Source organism: Muntiacus reevesi, chromosome 4, assembly GCF_963930625.1.
Source record: "Muntiacus reevesi chromosome 4, mMunRee1.1, whole genome shotgun sequence".
NCBI lineage: Eukaryota > Metazoa > Chordata > Mammalia > Artiodactyla > Cervidae > Muntiacus > Muntiacus reevesi.
Genome location: NC_089252.1, coordinates 86,664,530 through 86,683,115, shown reverse-complemented (window position 1 = coordinate 86,683,115; position 18,586 = coordinate 86,664,530).

Sequence of the window (18,586 nt, the reverse complement as noted above, 5' to 3'; positions counted from 1 at the left end):
AGTATATTAATGCATAGATATGGGATTTAGAAAGATGGTAATGATGACCCTATATCGAGACAGCAAAGGAGATACAGATGTAAAGAGCAGACTTTTGAACTCTGTGGGGGCAGGCAAGTGTGGGATGATTTGAGAGAACAGCATTGAAACAAGTATATTACCATATGTGAAACAGATCATCAGTCCAGGTTCGATGCATGAGACAGGGTACTCAGGGCTGGTGCACTGGGATGACCCTGAGGGATGGGATGGGGAGGGAGATGGGAGGGGGATTCAGGATGGGGAACTCATGTACACCCATGGCTGATTCATGTCAATGTATGGCAAAAACCACTACAATATTGTAAAGCAGTTAGCCTCCGATTAAAATAAATAAATTAAAAAATGTTTTATATCATTTAATCCTTATGACAAACCTACTTCTTAGAAGTAGGTACTATCACTATTCCCATTTTATAGATGGAAAACTGAGGCTAAGTTAAAGTCAGCTGTCCCATATCAAGTAAATGGAAGAAATGTTATTTCAAACTAAGATAGGTTAATTAAAATCACACACACACACATATACATATGAATAGATATATGTAGACATACATACATATCTATCCACTTACATATATGTACACAAATATATTAATGTGACAACATATTTGATTGTGGAAAACCAAAAACTAGAATTTGTACCTCTTTCTTATTTTACCTTCACCATCTCCACAACTTTTCCCACCTTCATGGTTTCTACTTTTATTATATGTGCACACTTGACATAGACTATATCATTTAAATGTCTCTAAACCCTATGACTTAGGCATTATTATTACTTCATCCAACAGGAGAGAAAACAGAGTCTAAGGAACTAACTCAAGGTCACAAAGCAGTTGAGTTACAGCATGTATGATTCTAGGAAATAAACTCTAAATTATTCAACCATAGCACCATGCAATGCTGAAAATGAAGCATAGGTTTCTCCAGGAGGCACTGAGGAGCCACAGAAGGTTTTAAAGCAGTCAGGTAACAATATGCAAGGATGCTGAGTGGATATGGGCAAGCACGTGCTGGGAATCTTTAAGTGAATTGTTGAAAATGCTCTGTTCCCTGTTTTAGTGTTTCTCATGGCTGACAGCTGGTGTTCTCATCATAGGATTGTTAATACATTATTGAGTCTGGCAAAATGCTGATCTCTGTTGGGTGGAAGCCAGTTGAAGTTTTGCCATTATCTGTATGGAAGACAGTGAGTTATTTATGTATCTGCTTTTTCTAACCAATAGTGAACCATCTGACACAGGGCCCTTTCCTTATTTGTGTTTGCATGCCAGGCCTCACTAATGTCAGGCAGAATTAGGAGCTCTGGAAATTTGTGGAAATTAAAGGGAAAAAAAAGATGTAAAATTCATTCTTAGGTGACAAAAGGAGGGAAAGAACATTTTATGAGCATCTGTTGGTGATTTGGTCATATGCACGTGTCTTCTGAATAGCAGCATTACCTACTTGCCAGGCTGGCAGATTTTTCATTTGTTCTAGAATTCTGGGAAATACGACTCATCTCTCCTCTTTTCTAGCCTCACTGTAGAAATAATGCAATTCTCAGATGAAAAGGGTGGAGAGTTTTCTTCTTAGAGAAATGTAAGAGGATCTGATTTATGTCAGGCCACCTCTTACAGATGCATCAAAGTCACTGACTCCCTAAATAACCAAATTAAATGGCTGGAAAAGGGCAATCAAGGTGGCTGTCACATCCCAGTGAGTGGAAGTCAGGGCAACATCTGTTTTGCCTGCTGTTTTGGAAGTCGCTGGAATATTCTACAGTCTGGGATTAAATTTCTACTTTCTTTTAATACCTTACTGGTGGAGACTGTGTGTAAGAACAGCAATTACTTTGTAAAGATGTTCTTTCATAAGCTAATGTCGAAAGAGGAGAATAGTAACAGGCATATGAGAAACCTTCAAAAACTGTGATTGCTGTTACTGCAATGAATTACAGCACATCCATATTTTTGCACTGGCAAAGATAAAGTCACCAGCATTGGCAGGCGGATTCTTTACCACTAGCACCACCTGGAAAGCCCCAACAAAAATAAAGTGACCACACTCAACAGCCAAGATCACACTTGTATTTTTTACAGTTGGCTTGCATTTTCTTGTCTCTGCTCTCCTACTTAACTTCTCTCCATTTAGGATCACTTCTGTTTTCTTGAACAATGTGTTGTGTGTGTGTGTAAGTCACTCAGTCATGTCCAATTCTTTGAGACCCAATGAACTGTAACCCACCAGGCTCCTCTGTCCATGGAATTCTCCAGGCAAGAATACTGGAGTGGCTTGCCATTCCCTTCCTTGGATCTTCCTGACCCAGAGATTGAACCTGGGTTTCCTGCATTGGAGGCAGATTCTTTACCATCTGAGCCACCAGGGAAGCCATTAAACATGTTTCAGTTCAGTTCAGTTGCTCAGTCGTGTCCGACTCTTTGCAACTCCATGAATCGCAGTACGCGAGGCCTCCCTGTCCATCACCAACTCCTGGAGTTTACTCAGACTCATGTCCTTTGAGTCAGTGATGCCATCCAGCCATCTCATCCTCTGTCATCCCCTTCTCCTCCTGCCCCCAATCTCTCCCAGCATCAGGGTCTTTTCCAATGAGTCAACTCTTCGCATGAGGTGGCCAAAGTACTGGAGTTTCAGCTTCAGCCTCAGTCCTTCCAATGAACACCCAGGACTGATCTCTTTTAGGATGGACTGGTTGGATCTCCTTGAAGTCCAAGGGACTCTCAAGAGTCTTCTCCAACACCACAGTTCAAAATCATCAATTTTTCGGTGCTCAGCTTTCTTCACAGTCCAACTCTCACATCCATACATGACCACTGGAAAAACTGTAGCCTTGACTAGACGGACCTTTGTTGGTATAGCAATGTCTCTGCTTTTTAATATGCTATCTAGGTTGGTCGTAACTTTCCTTCCAAGGAGCAAACATCTTTTAATTTCATGGTTGCAGTCACCATCTGCAGTGATTTTGGAGCCCAGAAAAATTAAGTCAGCCACTGTTTCCACTGTTTCCCCATCTATTTGACATGAAGTGATGGGATCAGATGCCATGATCTTAGTTTTCTGAATGTTGAGCTTTAAGCCAACTTTTTCACTCTCCTCTTTCACTTTCATCAAGAGGCTTTTCAGTTCCTCTTCACTTTCTGCCATAGGGTGGTGTCATCTGCATATCTGAGGTTATTGGTATTTCTCCTGGCAATCTTGATTCCAGCTTGTGCTTCTTCCAGCCCAGTGTTTCTCATGATGTACTCTGCATATAAGCAGGGTGACAATATACAGTCTTGACATACTCCTTTACTTTTATTTCTTTGAATACAAAAGGATCAACAACTTATTCCTTCAGTGTTCACTGAATATCTACTTTGTGTCAAGTACTAAGGTAGCAGTTAGGTATATGGCAATTAAAGTGGATCCTTAAAGAGTTCACAATCAAATGCAGAGGGGAGACTTGGAAATAAGTAGTAGTAAGAGACTGTCCAAGTGCTAGAAAACTGATTTCATTTGTTTTTTATTAAGCAAAAGGAGATAACATGGGTCACTGGGAGAGATTTCCCAAAGGAGGTAAAAACAAATATATTCTAAACTTTAAATGGTGAGTGGTATTTGAGTAGACTGAGATAGGACACTTCAAGCAAAAAGCACTGTATAAGCAAAAGCATGTATGTGGTGTGATCATAGGGGCTCAGGAACTGTGCATACTTGAGAATGTACGAGGCAGGGCTTTCCCAACTATATTATGGGGAATTTTAGTATTAATCAGTGTTCCAGGGGAGAATAATCTCCATGGTTTGGTAGCTTTGGGAAATATCAGGCAAAAGAAATTGGACAGGCTTTTAACCTAAAGAACCTTGTGAATATGACAACATATTCCAAAGCAGGAGAACACAAAAGATATAAAGTTCACGGAGCTCTTTCTTATAGAAAAAAGATAGTATTAATCCTTACTGGGTTTTATATATGAAGTTAGTTAATGCAGTTAAAGTGCCTGCTTGGCACAGTTCATAGTGCACTAAAGTATTCAGTAAATATTTGTCATTCTTTTTCATTTCACAAACATTATCCTGAAATAACAAAATACTTAAAGAAAGCAGATTTATAGATTTGGATGAGATGAACTATTCTCATCAAAGTAGATCACTGGGGTTTGATACTCTGTATCAAATTCTGCACCATAAATCATTCTTTCTTCTTTGAAGAGACACAAGCAATGCTAGCTACAAATCAGATATGGCAGACCAATGAAAACTGCAGAATATCAGCTCCCCCTCCCCCCCCACATTCAACCTTTCTACTCAGAGAAAATTTTTTTAAATATTAGAAAAAAATTTAAAAATATACGTCAACACAATCACAACAGTAAACAGTGAAAGATGAAAAAAAAAAAAAAACCTTTCTGTGAAATCAAGTGTATATTAAGGCATTTGAGACAACTCTGGAGAGCATAGAGAGAAACTCGTAGTCTGAAAACTGTCAGATTCAAATTCAGGAAGACCATTCAACATCACCTCTTTGGATGAACAGTACAATGTCAAAGGACTACAGCAATAATTTCCTCTGCAAAGAGACCTTTCAAATCCTGGTGTGGAAGACGCACTGTAAAGTCACTGACCCTAACAATACCTCAGAGGTGGGGAGTGACTATAATTTCCTGCTCCCTGTCCACAGATCAGTGTGGAAAAGGTCAGCATCTGAACCTGGAAGAGACCCCTAGGCTATCCCATATGGTGCCAGATCCGAAGCTTTGTGGCCATTTAGTCATCTGTGTCCGACTCTTTGTGACCCATGGACTGTAGCCCTCCAGGCTCCTTGTCCATGGGATTTCCCAGGCAAGAATACTGGAGTAGGTTGCTGTTGACTTCTCTAAGGGATCTTCCTGACCCAGGGATCGAATTTGGTTCTCCAGCATTGCAGGTGAAATTCCCTGGTGGGAAGCCCCCAAAGCTCATGATCACTTATCCAAAGCAGAGTATGACAAGGCCTCTGTTCTTTGGGCATCTTCTTAATTTTTCTTCCTTCTGTAGTTCTTTATGCCATTTCTCACTTTCAATAAAACCAATTTACAAAATTCAATCCGCAAAAGTCAAGGCTGATTCTCATTAACTGACAGGAGGTGCTTCTCTGAAAATTGCCAGTTTAACACAGTAGGAAGCAACGGGAAAGGAGAAAAAAAAATCTTTCCACCAGGTCTAGGGACATAAAATGAGGGTCAGTTGACAGATTTCTGCTTAGTTAAAAATTATCTGATCAAATGACAAAAATAGAGAGTGGTATGTTTGACAGGACACTAGAATTTAGACTCTGATTCTTAGGGCTGCCTCTCCCTTCAGTTGTTTGAATTGCTCTAACAGGAGGTATATTGTGAATACAAAGATACCACTGTGATGATCTAGAAAAGGAGAGAAATTAGCATGCTAAGTTTTATTTAACTAGCCTGCATAATCAATAGGCTACATTTGTACAGCCTGCCTCTGGCGTAATTTTGACAAGGTTATAAAGGCCACCCCTGATGCCCCAATCTCTGCCTCCTCCCCTTGTCCCTCTGCCCTAACCACTGCTGTGCTATGAACATACATCTTTACAATCTCTATGTTTTAGAGAATTTTCTAGGTGTAACCAAACCACAATTAATGGCCAATCTGGGCACTTGACTGAGGTGTCAATTTCAAGGAAGTGATAAACTATCACTGGAAAAGTAAAGGCACAGAAAAAAAAAAATCTACATTTACTAGACTGTCTCTGGGGGAAGTTCTGAATATCAGGATTGCAAACTCAAGTATCGCCAGGAGAAGTGAGGTCATGGAGAACTGAGATACTGTGGGCAACGGGTGAGCACACACATGCTTGGTTATGGGATCCCTTTAAGGAGGTGGTTGTGACTAAATGAAGTCTCATTTAGTGGGGTGGGGCCTGATCTGATAGGACTGGTGGCCATTTAAGAAGTGGAAGAGATATCAGAGGTACAGGAGCGCAGAGGAAAGGCCATTTGAGGATGCAGCAAGAAAGTGAGTGTCTGCAGGCCAGGAAGAGAGGGTCTCCCCAAAATCAAGGCTGCTGGCACCTTCATGTGGGATTTCCAGTCTCCGGAATTATCAGAAAAGTACATTTTGTTGCTTAAGCCACTCAGCCTGTGCTAGTCTGTTGTGGCAACCAGAGGGGCCTAATACATGTTCTATGTCTTTTTTCATTCCCTGAATTAAATATTTCAGTAGAGGGAAGTAGGTTTTTACATCTAGGTGGATCAATGACTGCAAGAGTCTCTGGCCCCAGCTTTATTTCTGCCTGCGTCTAAACAGGTCTACACCTCTGCAAGTTCATGGCGAAAATTCAGTGTCTGTGAATTTGGCTGGGCCCAAATGCCCTTGCCACGCTCATCAAATTTTAACTGAAATGCAGCATTTCTTTGTTGACAACAAACCACGGTAAGATAAGCAATAACCATGACTTTGTCACTGATGGAAATCACAATCTTTTTCTAATTATATTACAATTGTTTCTAATACCTCAAATAATCATTTATACTGAACACTATTTTGAAATGATGGTAATTATTGCATCCACAGCTAGTCCTCATTATTTTATTCATTAAAAAGAAGCACATACTATTTTATAAATAGAAATTTATATATTTTGATAACTGTTTTACTATAACTGGATCCCTTTACAATTTTTTGTATTTTATTTTGGTCATTTCTAAATATTATTCTAAGGGGGATTCATGGGCAAAGCTGTACGACAAAGAACCCATGGCACAGAAAATTTCAAGAGCTCTTTGATCTCAACTCTTATTTCCAGGTGACTGTGAATGGCCAGGCCTGTGTCACAGAGTAACCTGAACTCTATGCCCCAGGCACAAGGTCTCATATGAATAAATTCATCTGAGCTGCCTGAGCCAGTATTTTGACAACCTGGTGTTGCCAATGCTAGCTGACGGCACAGCACCCCTGGAAATAGCACGGTAACCAGGAAAGTCACCAAGTTACAGCGCTTTCCATGCCGACAGCTCACCACGCTCTGAGCCACCCCTTCTCTGACATGCGCAAAGGTTTCCTGGCTAAGTCAGTCTCCCGTTCATCCCATCATTGCTTATTCAACTTTTCCAGCAGCATCATCAGCTCCAATAATGAAGGCAAAAATGAGGCTACCTTGTTTGTAGCAGATCTCACACTGCACGGCAGAGTTCTAGAGCCCAGCAGATGCTTAGGAACTGTAGATGTGTGGGTGAGAATACAGAAAACCAGAGACAACCCAGGAGAGCATGGAGCTTGTCTGGATCTTCTTCATTCTGACCTCATGTCCATATTTCTGTTTCCTCATCCAATACCTTGATTATCTTCTTTTACCTGCCTCTCCTGTCTGGCTGCAGGTCCTATTGGGTTCTAGGCCATATCCTGCTTCTTACCACAATTATAGGGTATTTTTTATTTTACCAAAAATGTGGTGCTCATTTCTTGTCAAGCACTGGGCTAATAAGTCTTGCCCATAATACCTCAGTGTATCCTCCTAATAAACCTGTGAGTTATTATGAATATATCCATTTTCAAGAGGAGAAAACTGACTTAAAAGACTACCTAATTTGCTCAAAATAACATAATTAGCAAACTGCAGAAAGAGAAATCTACCCTAGTTCTCTCCAGCTCTAGAGCCCATGTCCTCCAATCCCTACTCCAACTTTGAAATTTGAATTCTTCACCTATTAGATGAGGAATTTCACTCATCTCACACACTAGCAAAACAATGCTCAAAATTCTCCAAACTAGGCTTCAACAGTATGTGAACCATGAACTTACAGATGTTCAAGCTGGATTTAGAAAAGGCAGAAGAACCATAGCTCAAATTGCCAACATCCGTTGGATCAGTGAAAAAGCAAGAAAATAACAGAAGAACATCTACTTCAGCTTTACTGATTACGCCAAAGTCTTTGACTGTGTGGATCACAACAATCTGGATAATTCTCCAAGAGATAGGAATACCAAACCATCTTACTTGCCTCCTGAGAAATCTGTATGCAGGTCAAGAAGCAACAGTTAGAACTGCACATAGAACAACAGGTTAGTTCCAGACTGGAAAAGGAGTATCTCAAAGCTATATATTGTTACCTTGCTTATTTAGCTTAATGCAGAGTACATCATGCAAAGTGCCTGGCTGGATGAAGGACAAACTGGAATGAAGATTTCTGGGAGAAACAGCAGTAACCTCAGAGGACACCATATGGCAGAAACCTGATGCAGAGAGCTGACTCATTTGAAAAGACCCTGCTGCTGGGAAAGATTGAGGGCTGGAGGAGAAGGGGATGACAGAGGATGAGATGGTTGGATGGCATCATGGACACAATGGACATGGGTTTGGGTGGACTCCGTATGTTGGTGATGGACAGGGAGGCCTGGCATGCTGCGGTTCATGGGGTCACAAAGAGTTGGACATGACTGAGTGACGTGACTGAACTGAACTGAAAGAAGAACTAAAGAGCCTCTTGATGAGAGTGAAAGAGGAGAGTGAAAAAGTTGGTTTAAAACTCACCATTCAAAAAATGAAGATCATGGCATCCAGTCCCATCACTTCATGGCAAATAGATGGGGAAACTATGGAAACAGTGACAGACTTTATTTTGGGGGGCTCCAAAATCACTGAAGGTGGTGACTGCAGCCAAGAAATTAAAAGACACTTGCTCCTTGGAAGAAAAGCTGTCACCAATCTAGACAGCATGTTAAAAAGCAGAGATATTACTTTGCCAACAAAGGTCTGTCTAGTCAAAGCTATGATTTTTCCAGTAGTCATGTATGGATGTGTGAGTTGGACTGTAAAGAAAGCTGAGCACCAAAGAATTGATGCTTTTGAACTGTGGTGTTGGAGAAGACTCTTGAGAGTCCCTTGGACTGTAAGAAGATCAAACCAGTCCATCCTAAAAGAAATCAGCCCTGAAAGTTCGTTGGGAGGATTGATGTTGAAGCTGAAACTCCAATACTTTGGCCACCTGATGCGAAGAGCTGACTCATTTGAAAAGATCCTGATGCTGGGAAAGATTGAAGTCAGGAGGAGAAAGGAACGACAGAGGAGGGGATGGTTGGATGGCATCACCAACTCGATGGACACGAGTTTGAGCGAGCTCCAGGAGTTGATGATGGACAGGGAAGCCTAGCATACTGCAGTCCATGGGGTCACAAAGGGTTGGACACAACTGAGCGACTGGACTGAACTAGATGAGGAAGGCTAGATCTCTCATTAGGTAATCGTCAACAGTCTATAGCCTTCTAACAGGGAGAGACATTATACTTTGTCATAACTTCCATATGCAAGCATTTTTTAGAGTATTTTTTGTTTGTTCAACACTTATAACAACATGATGAGTTGGATTAACTTATGACAACATGGGGAAATGGGTTCAGAAAAATCAGGTGACTTGCCCAAGTTTGTACAATTTGTAAACAAAGGAACTCAAACCCCCAGCCCTGTCTAACTTTAATCTACTATACTTGGATTCCTTTATGGGTCCATCAGTCTTCCTTAGCCAGACCAAGCGCAGGATTGATGCCAATAAGCAAACAAATCAAAAGAGATTCTCCAATGTGCCCAACTTCCTACTTCACTTTAGAAAACCAGCATGCTGGGCTGATGTTCCTAACTTTAGGAGAACGGGATGGTTTCCTCACCACTTGCTATACCAGAGTGTTGTTTGCTCCAGTTCTGTCCTGGGCTCTGTGAAGACTCTCACGGAGGAAGCCATGTGGACACAATCAATAACCAACTTGGTTTTCCATCGCCAGCTTGACTACTTGTGTTCTCAGGAGTACAACCCAGTTAAAACAACTCTTTCATGAATGCATGCTGTCTAAATCTGCCCTGGGACTTGGCCCCTCAGTTTTCCTCTGGCACGTCTCCAGTCTGAAGAAACTACCACCTGGATGGTTTGGTATCACTGCTGTACTGCAGCCTCTGAGCCTCCCCTGAGGAGGGCTAGATTTTATTAACAGTGTCCATCTAGCGAAACATCAGTGGGATGACAGCACTTTGATTTTGCTCAAATTGTGACTAAGGAATCTTCGAAAGACCTGAGTAATTGTCCCTTTTAAAAGCTATCTGCTTCCAGCAGGATTTTATCTATATGCTTTAACTGGCATCAGAATAGAAGTTAAATAATCATAATCATTATTTTGTAGGGAAGAGGAAGGTAAAGAAATGCTTTATTTTCTTGAGGTTGGCAGGCCTTTGAGAAAGAATTTCTTTCTCCTCTGTCACTACTATAAAAAAGAAAAATCTATAAAAATCTTGTCAGGGAGAGCATTTCACATCCTTTTTGGCTATCCTCATGGTCTGAAGTGGTTGGTAGGGATTTAGATACAAAATTCCTCCAGATTTTAAGGCAAGTTCTTTCAGTTACCCTGTAAGAATTGTTTACAAACCTGGTGTCCAATACCTGTGATATAAAGGGCATTGTTTTCCAGTCTCATTCCCTTTTATCACTTTTAATTAAACAAATAACAGGCACGTTCTAAAAAATGAAATACAATTGTTAACTTCAGCCATTTTACAATCCTCTCAATTTCTCAAAAGTTTTTTTTTTTTTTTTTCAAAAAAAAACTTGAAAGCAACATTGTGTGATCCAAGTACTGCTCTCTGTGGATTTCTCCTGCACTCTCATGAGATCCTTAGAGCACTTAAAACTGATTCACTCATCTCCCTTTTTCTCTAATTTCTCATATAGTGTGGCCATTACAGGAATTGAAAAGGACTCTTACATACTTCAGGGCTTCTCTGGTGGCTCAGACAGTAAAGAATCCACCTGCCAATGCAGGAGATGTGGGTTCAATTCCTAGGTTGGGAACATCCCCTGGAGAAGGAAACGGCAACTCACTCTAGTACTCTTGCCTGGGAAATTTCATAGACAGAGGAGCCTGGTGGGCTACAGTCCACGGTGTCGCAAAGAGTCAGACATGACTTTCTGATTAAACAATCACAACTTGCATACAGTAGACAGCCTTACTCTAGCTGTCTAAGGCTGAGGGTATAAATAGAAGATGCATGTTCATTACTGCAGTGTAGACTGTTGATTAATAACTGGCATTGGGGTCAGGCAGATCCAGTATCCAAATTCTGCTCTGTCACTAGCAAGCTGTGTGACTTTGGGCAAAGCCCTGGATGACTACAGTTCTCAGTATCCTCATCTGTTTTGCCAAGATAATTATAGCCCCTTTGTAAAAGTGTTTTTCTGCAGAATAGAAGCTCCATAAAAATCAAGGAGTATTCTTTACTTTGTTTACGGGTACATCCTGGTGCTGAGCGCAGGGTTGTGGCACATAGCACTCAATAAATATTTATTTAGAACAGTGAATAAATAATTTTATATAAAATTTAGTTAATTCATAAAGTATTTAATCACTCATTTAATCAATATATTAAAATATTATTAATAAGATTTAATGACTATTTATATTTGATAATAAAATTTATTTAGAATGAACAAATATTCATTATTTAGAATAAATGAGAGATGATAGTCTTTAGTATAGCTGCCAGTCTATTAAGGCCCAGTAAATAGTCAGTAGTATTATTATTTTTTCCTCCAGGAGTTTCAGATTGGTCTCACACAGACTAAAGAGGTCACATAATTGACACCCCTTTCCTTCTTTCACCTGGAGATTTATTCTCTGTATTTCAAGTCTTTGTGAGTTATATTTCAGTGACAAATGCTAAATGCTTCTTGAGCACAATCATTATGTTCAATGTCAGCAGTTATATATAAAATACAGACGAAAAACTTGTTTATATTTTAAATGGGAAAAATAGATGCTGACACTTCTCACCTTGTCAAGCTTTAATGATTCAAATCTTTTCTTTATTGGGATTTTAACAGCTAACATAATGGAGGACTTTAAAAATTCTTTGACTAAATTAATTCCCTACTCCAATTCACCTACTTTTCTAATACTGTTTCATTTAGGTTCTACTTTATTTATAAAAGATTTGCAAAACTTTGCTGAAATTTAATGGGAACTTCCTCCTATTTAGCTAGCTACAATTCAGATCTTTAGAGTTCTCATACTCTCTGATTCATATCCTATGTCCTATTTAAGTTCTACTCTCTGCTCACAAAGGAATGATTCTGTACTGATCCAGAGGCTTCAGTTAACTAGCAGTGACCGAAAGTGAGCTGAAGGCAAGGGGATGGCAGGGAGAAGGGATGAGGGTTATGAAGGTGTTGGGGGAGTGAGACAGGTGGAGAGACTCTTCAGTCTGGCCCTCTCCAGAGAGAGACAATAGCATTGGATCAAGCTTCAGACACCAGGGCTCTGCTTCTTAAAGTGTATTAGGAAGAGCCCTCATCAAGTACCTGTTAAAACTGCAGATAACCTGGACCATAGAGCAGGCGTTTTTGGATACAAGACAAAAACCTGTATTTTTAAAGTAGGTCTTCATGTGGACACCTTCAGTACTAAAGTACACAAACTTATGGCAACCTAGATGATCACTGAGTGCTGGGACTTACAGCCATGAGATCCCAGACCCCTTTTAATAGGAACTATTTTATAACACTTCTTTGAGCCTCTTAGATCATCAACAGAAAACCTAACCTACCTATTCAAACAGTGCCAAAAAACCCACACACTTTCCTAAATGTAATAAAAACTAGAAATAAAGCAAAAGTAATTCATATCAAATCAACACTTTGATATTTAAATGTTCATATATATCCAACTACACCAGAAGACAATGAAACAGTTTATGCGTGCATTCAGACATGATAGTACCATGACTATTACAGGAACAAAAAAATGTTGCTCCAGGTATTTTTTGTTGGGAATTTAAAAGCTAAGGCACCACTGCCATTAGTGATAGAAATTTTCAAAATAGTGAAAAACTCTTAGTAAAATTTTGAACAAAAGACCATCTTCCCTAAAATTGCATTGTGGTTGCATTCTTGGCAAAATCAGTGAGATATAAAAACGGTGCTAGGAAGACTTTGTAGATCATATGGAGTTATTTTCTTAGCTCAAATAATTACAAACAGGCTTTCAGTTACAAAAATGTCCAAAGAGACATTCCAAGCTCATGCCAAATGCAGAATAGAGAATCATTCATTGTGTGGTTTCTCTCTCCTGTGCAGGAAACCCAATACCCGCGGCTCCCATCTTTTAAATCCAAGAAGGGTCCCCTTCATATACCAAGTTCTGTAACAACCCAAAACACTCCTTCCCCAAATTTGTACAATCCTTAGAACCACTGAACTAGAAAGTTATGAACCAGGAAGAGACATCAGCAAGCAGAGTGCAAAGAAGACCTGTCATTTGGTCCCTGAGCCATGACTGACCAGTCTCTGCTCAGGGTCTATGAATCACTAGAGATTCAGGGTGTTAAGCTCTTTATACTCAGTAAGTCACTTTTTTGTCATAAAAATCCTTTGAAGTAGGTTTAAAGCCCTTAATTCACATCAAGACACTGATGTTTGGAGTTAAACAGCCTGGTCAAGGTCCCTGAGTGGCATGGTTGACACCTGAACTAAAGTGTGATTCGAAGGCATGGTCTTCCATGGCACCTGCCACTGCCCAGAACAAGGGAGCAGTGCTGACCATCAGGATGCCAGTCTATGGTGCAAGAGTCCAGGGGAAAAAGAGCAGAGGGTGTTACTTGTAGCAACAAATTTAACAGCATTTAAGGTTGGAACTGAACAACAAAACAAGGTTGGAGATGGACATTCTTCAATAAAACTTCCATTTGTGGGCCTGAATTAAGTTAGACAGGAGTGCCCCTAAATTTAGGGTTTGTTTTTTCTGAGGTTGTCTTTATACATCCAAGTGTCAAACTCTTGCAGCATTACTTGGGCTTTAGGGTGGTGCTGGTTTGCCAGAGGGTCTTCTCAGTATCTGGTCCACCTGCAGCTTGGCAGGTTCTTTACACCTGTCCCTCGAAGGGCCTTCTCTCTCTACTTTTGTTCTTGCTCCAAAGATAAGACTCTTATTTGTAACTTGACACTTGCTTGGTCCTGATGGTCAGGGCAGAGGAAGGGCATACCCTGCCTTTCAAGTTTAGCATCAGACTAGGCAGATGCTGGTCTTCGGTTGGCCTTTGCTAGCTTCCTCTTAATGGCTTGCTGGCTTTCTCATTTGCCACGAACTGAGTGCTCAGATGTCACGTCTTCTTGAAAATGCTTGTTTGTCTTCAGATTTCAGATGATTGACAGCTCTCTGATGGGTTCAAGTAAAGTTGTGAGTTGGGTGAGTATCTGGTATTTTTTAGTATAGTGGCAAAGATAGAAGGCACTTCTTTTCTGCTTTCTACATCCTCAGTAGAGGTGAAAAACTGCTTTATGAAAAACATGAAATGTTTCAAATGATCACATGCACATGGCTAGAACTTGAAATGCTGCCTAAGCACTCAGTGTGAAAAACTAGTCCTTTGGGCAACTGTTTATCATCTACATGCTATAATTCAGAAGGAATTATTTTTATTTAATTCAACTCTTTCTGGTGTTATTTCTTCTATTATTTAGCAATGTTGCCAAATACATGTACACACAGCTATTTCTTGTTTAATCAATTTTCAGTTCAGTTCAGTCACTCAGTCGTGTCTGACTCCTTGCGACCAAAAGGACCGCAGCACGCCAGGCCTCCCTTCTATCACCAACTCCCGGAGTCCACCCAAACTCAGGTCCATTGAGTTGGTGATGCCATCCAACCATCTCATCCTCTGTCATCCCCTTCTCCTCCTGCCTTCAATCTTTCCCGGCATCAGGGTCTTTTCAAACGAGTCAGCTCTTCGCATCAGGTGGCCAAAGTATTAGAGTTTCAGCTTCAACGTAACTCAACATCAGTCCTTCCAATGAACACTCAGGACTGATCTCCTTTAGGATGGACTGGTTGGATCTCCTTGTTGTCCAAGGGACTCTCAAGAGTCTTCTCCAACACCACAGTTCAAAAGCATCAATTCTTCAGTGCTCAGCTTTCTTTATAGTCCAACTCTCACATCCATACATGACCACTGGAAAAACCATAACCTTGACTAGACAGATGTTTGTTGGCAAAGTAATGTCTCTGCTTTTTAATATGCTATCTAGGTTGGTCATAACTTTCCTTCAAAGGAGTAAGTGTCTTTTAATTTCATGGCTGCAATCACCATCTGCAGTGATTTTGGCATCCCCCAAAATAAAGTCAGTCACTCTTTCCCCATCTATTTGCCATGAAGTGATGGGACTGGATGCCAGGTTCTTAGTTTTCTGAATGTTGAGTTTTAAGTCAACTTTTTCACTCTCCTCTTTCACTTCATCAAGAGGTTCTTTAGTTCTTCTTCACTTTCTGCCATAAGGGTGGTGTCATCTGCATATCTGAGGTTATTGATATTTCTCCTGGCAACCATATAAATTAAATAAGCAGGGTGACAATATATAGCCTTGACATACTCCTTTCCCTATTTGGAACCAGTCTGTTGATCCATGTCCAGTTGTAACTGTTGCTTCTTGACCTGCATACAGATTTCTCAAGAGGCAGGTCAGGTGGACTGGTATTCCCATCTCTTTCAGAATTTTCCACAGTGTATTGTGAATCAATACGGTCTAATCAATTTTAGACCTTATCTATTGATTACCGATGTGACAGATGAGGACTTAGCTGAGTAATATAATATTCTACCTCCCTTCCCTAAAATAAAACCATGGTTCTAGATTTAGTTTCTATCTCAGCAATATTTGTAATTATAGGCTTTGTACTTGGATCCCACTTTTATTTATCATTTCATTCACTACATATTGCTTTGGATCCCCCTGTTTACATTAAGCTGTCTGATCACCTCTATTTCTTTCCAGTTTCCTCTCATCCTTCTCTTTTCCTTGTTTATCTGTACTGACTTAAATTATTTTTTGTTTGTGTTTTTCAGAACCTTAATGAAGATTTTCTTGTTTTACAGGTAGCATGAATCCAATCATTGCCAATCAATGAGCAGGGATTGCATTATTATGATGTTGCAGATATTTGCCACACAGCCAAGCAGTGTGCTATGACTATATTTCATTTCTTTTAGAAGTTTTGATAATTTCTACTTGTCATTCTTTCTTCAAGCATCATCTGCTTTTAATGCAGCCTGTGTTCCTCCATCATCTCATGGGTGGTATTAAGTCAATGACTGCCCTTCTCGATTTCCTGAATCTGGTTTCAGGAAAGACTGTAGTGTGCATGTCTGTCCCAGCCTTTCAATTTATCCCTCCTCCTGGGAACCATACGTTTTTCTTTTCTTTTCTTTTTTTTTTTTTTTTAACATATGTGACTCTATTCCTGTTTTGTAAATAATTTCATCTGTGCCATTTTTAAAGATCCCATCTATAAGCCATATCATATGATATTTGTCTGTGTCTGACTTCACTCAGTTTGACAATCTCTGGGTCCGTCTATGTTGCTGTGAATGGCATTTTTGAGTTTATAATGGTATCCTCATTACAGGGGGTTTGTACACTTTGAATTTCTTTATTACAATTGTAATGGAGTCTTGGGAGGGGGAAATACATAAATGCATGGACTCAGTCATTATCCTGAATCATATACTATGGTACTGTTTCATGAGCTTGTCTGGTCAACATCCCAAGGGAAGAGCGGAAGAGCATTTGTGTAGAGAGATGGAAGCAATCTGAAACTGTGTGCCATAAATTAGGCAGAGATACTTGTGATGAGCCTGGTAGGATGTAAAGAAACATTGTTTCTTAACTTCAGTTTCAGAGTTCTCAAAAATCTGTATTTACTGCCCTCATAAGAAGACATAGACTGTCTGTTGAAAGTCAGAATCTTGAAGGAAACCAAGAGAGGCATATGTATCAAGCAATCTAGATGCATAAGAGCTAATGGAAACAAGAAAAGGCCCATATACAGGGAGCAGGTCGTTCACCATTAGATCTAACCATCCCATCAAAACTGATGAGGTGATAGGGCTGATTCATGTTGATGTATGGCAGAAACCAACATAATATTGTAAAGCAATTACGCTCCAATTAAAAATAAATGAATTTAAAAAACTGATGAAGTGAATCTTGATAGCAGACAGGTAATATTTCTTTCTGTTAAATTGGATGACAAATTTATAAACCCTTTCACCTCAACGACATCTAGTTCCTTAGCTCATGTATTGCCTTTAATGGTCACTGGACACAAGTTGATCCCTTAAGAAAGGCAGGTAAGTGGAAAAGCCTTGCCAGCCATGGGGACATGAAGTCACCTGTGGGGCTCATTCTTTCCTTTGACATTCAGAAGATATTTACTGAACAACTACTCAACACATCCAATTAGGAGAACCTTGAGCAAGTTAAATTCTTGTTGAATATCTAATTGCTTTTCTGTGAAATGAGGGTTAAAGTAGCATCTACTTCACAGAATGGATATGTGAATGAAGTGAATTTATTCTCATGAAGTGTGCAGTGAAGTGTCTGAAATGACTAAATGCTTAGCTACTTTTATTATTAAGATTAACCAAAACACCTGACCTTGAGGATCTCAAGGAGGAGACAAATATATATGTAAACTAATATTGCCATTTAAGTATAAAATAAACCTATTCACAGGGAAGGAATAGAGACACAGAATAGAATAGCTGTAGAGCGTGGACTTGTGGACGCAGCAGGGGAAGAAGAGGCTGGGACAAATTGCGAGAGTAGAATTGACATATATCCACTACCATGTGTAAAACAGATAACCGGTGGGAAGCTGCTGGATAACACAGGGAGATCCGTTTGGTGCTCTGTGATGAACTAGAGGGGTGGGGTAGGGGAGGAGAAGGAGGGAGGCTTCAGAGGGAGGGGATATATGTGTATATATATACATACTTATAGTTGATTCATATTATTGTATAGAATAAACACGTTATAAAGCAATCACCCTCCAGTTTTATAAAAAATAGGTGTTATGAACATAAAACAGATGAGTTAAATAGAAAATAATAATAAGATGGTAGATATAAGCCTAAATATGCCAATAATTATATTAAATATAAAAATTAAAAGACAAGATTGCCCAAGTGGATGAAATAACTCAAAAATGTAATGCTTATGAGATAAAACCTTACATATAAAGGAGCCCAGGTTGGATGCATGAGACAAGTGCTTGGGCCTGGTGCACTGGGAAGACCCAGAGGGATGGGATAGAGAGGGAGGCGGGAGAGGGGATAGGGATGGGGAACACATGTAAATCCATGGCTGATTCATGTCAATGTATGGCAAAAACCACTACAATATTGTAAAGTAATTAGCCTCCAATGAATAAAAATAAATGGGGAAGAAAAGAAAGAAAGAAAAAAAAAGGATACAGACAGGTTGAAAATAAGAGGATGGAAGAAGACATACCATAAAATGAGTAACAGAAAGAAAGTTTACAGTCAAAGAAGTATTTCTTCTTCACACATAGTTTTGCAAAGGGGAGTGCTAAGGAGCTGGGAGAGTGACTCTGCTTTCACGAGCCCTGTTCCAGGCTGGATCTTCCAGGTGCCACCATTTCCCAGCCACGGGAAAGAAGGCAGAGTGTGTCTTCTCTGTACAGTGTGCTAGAATGTACACACTCAACATTTTCAGGTTCCAGGCACAGAACAC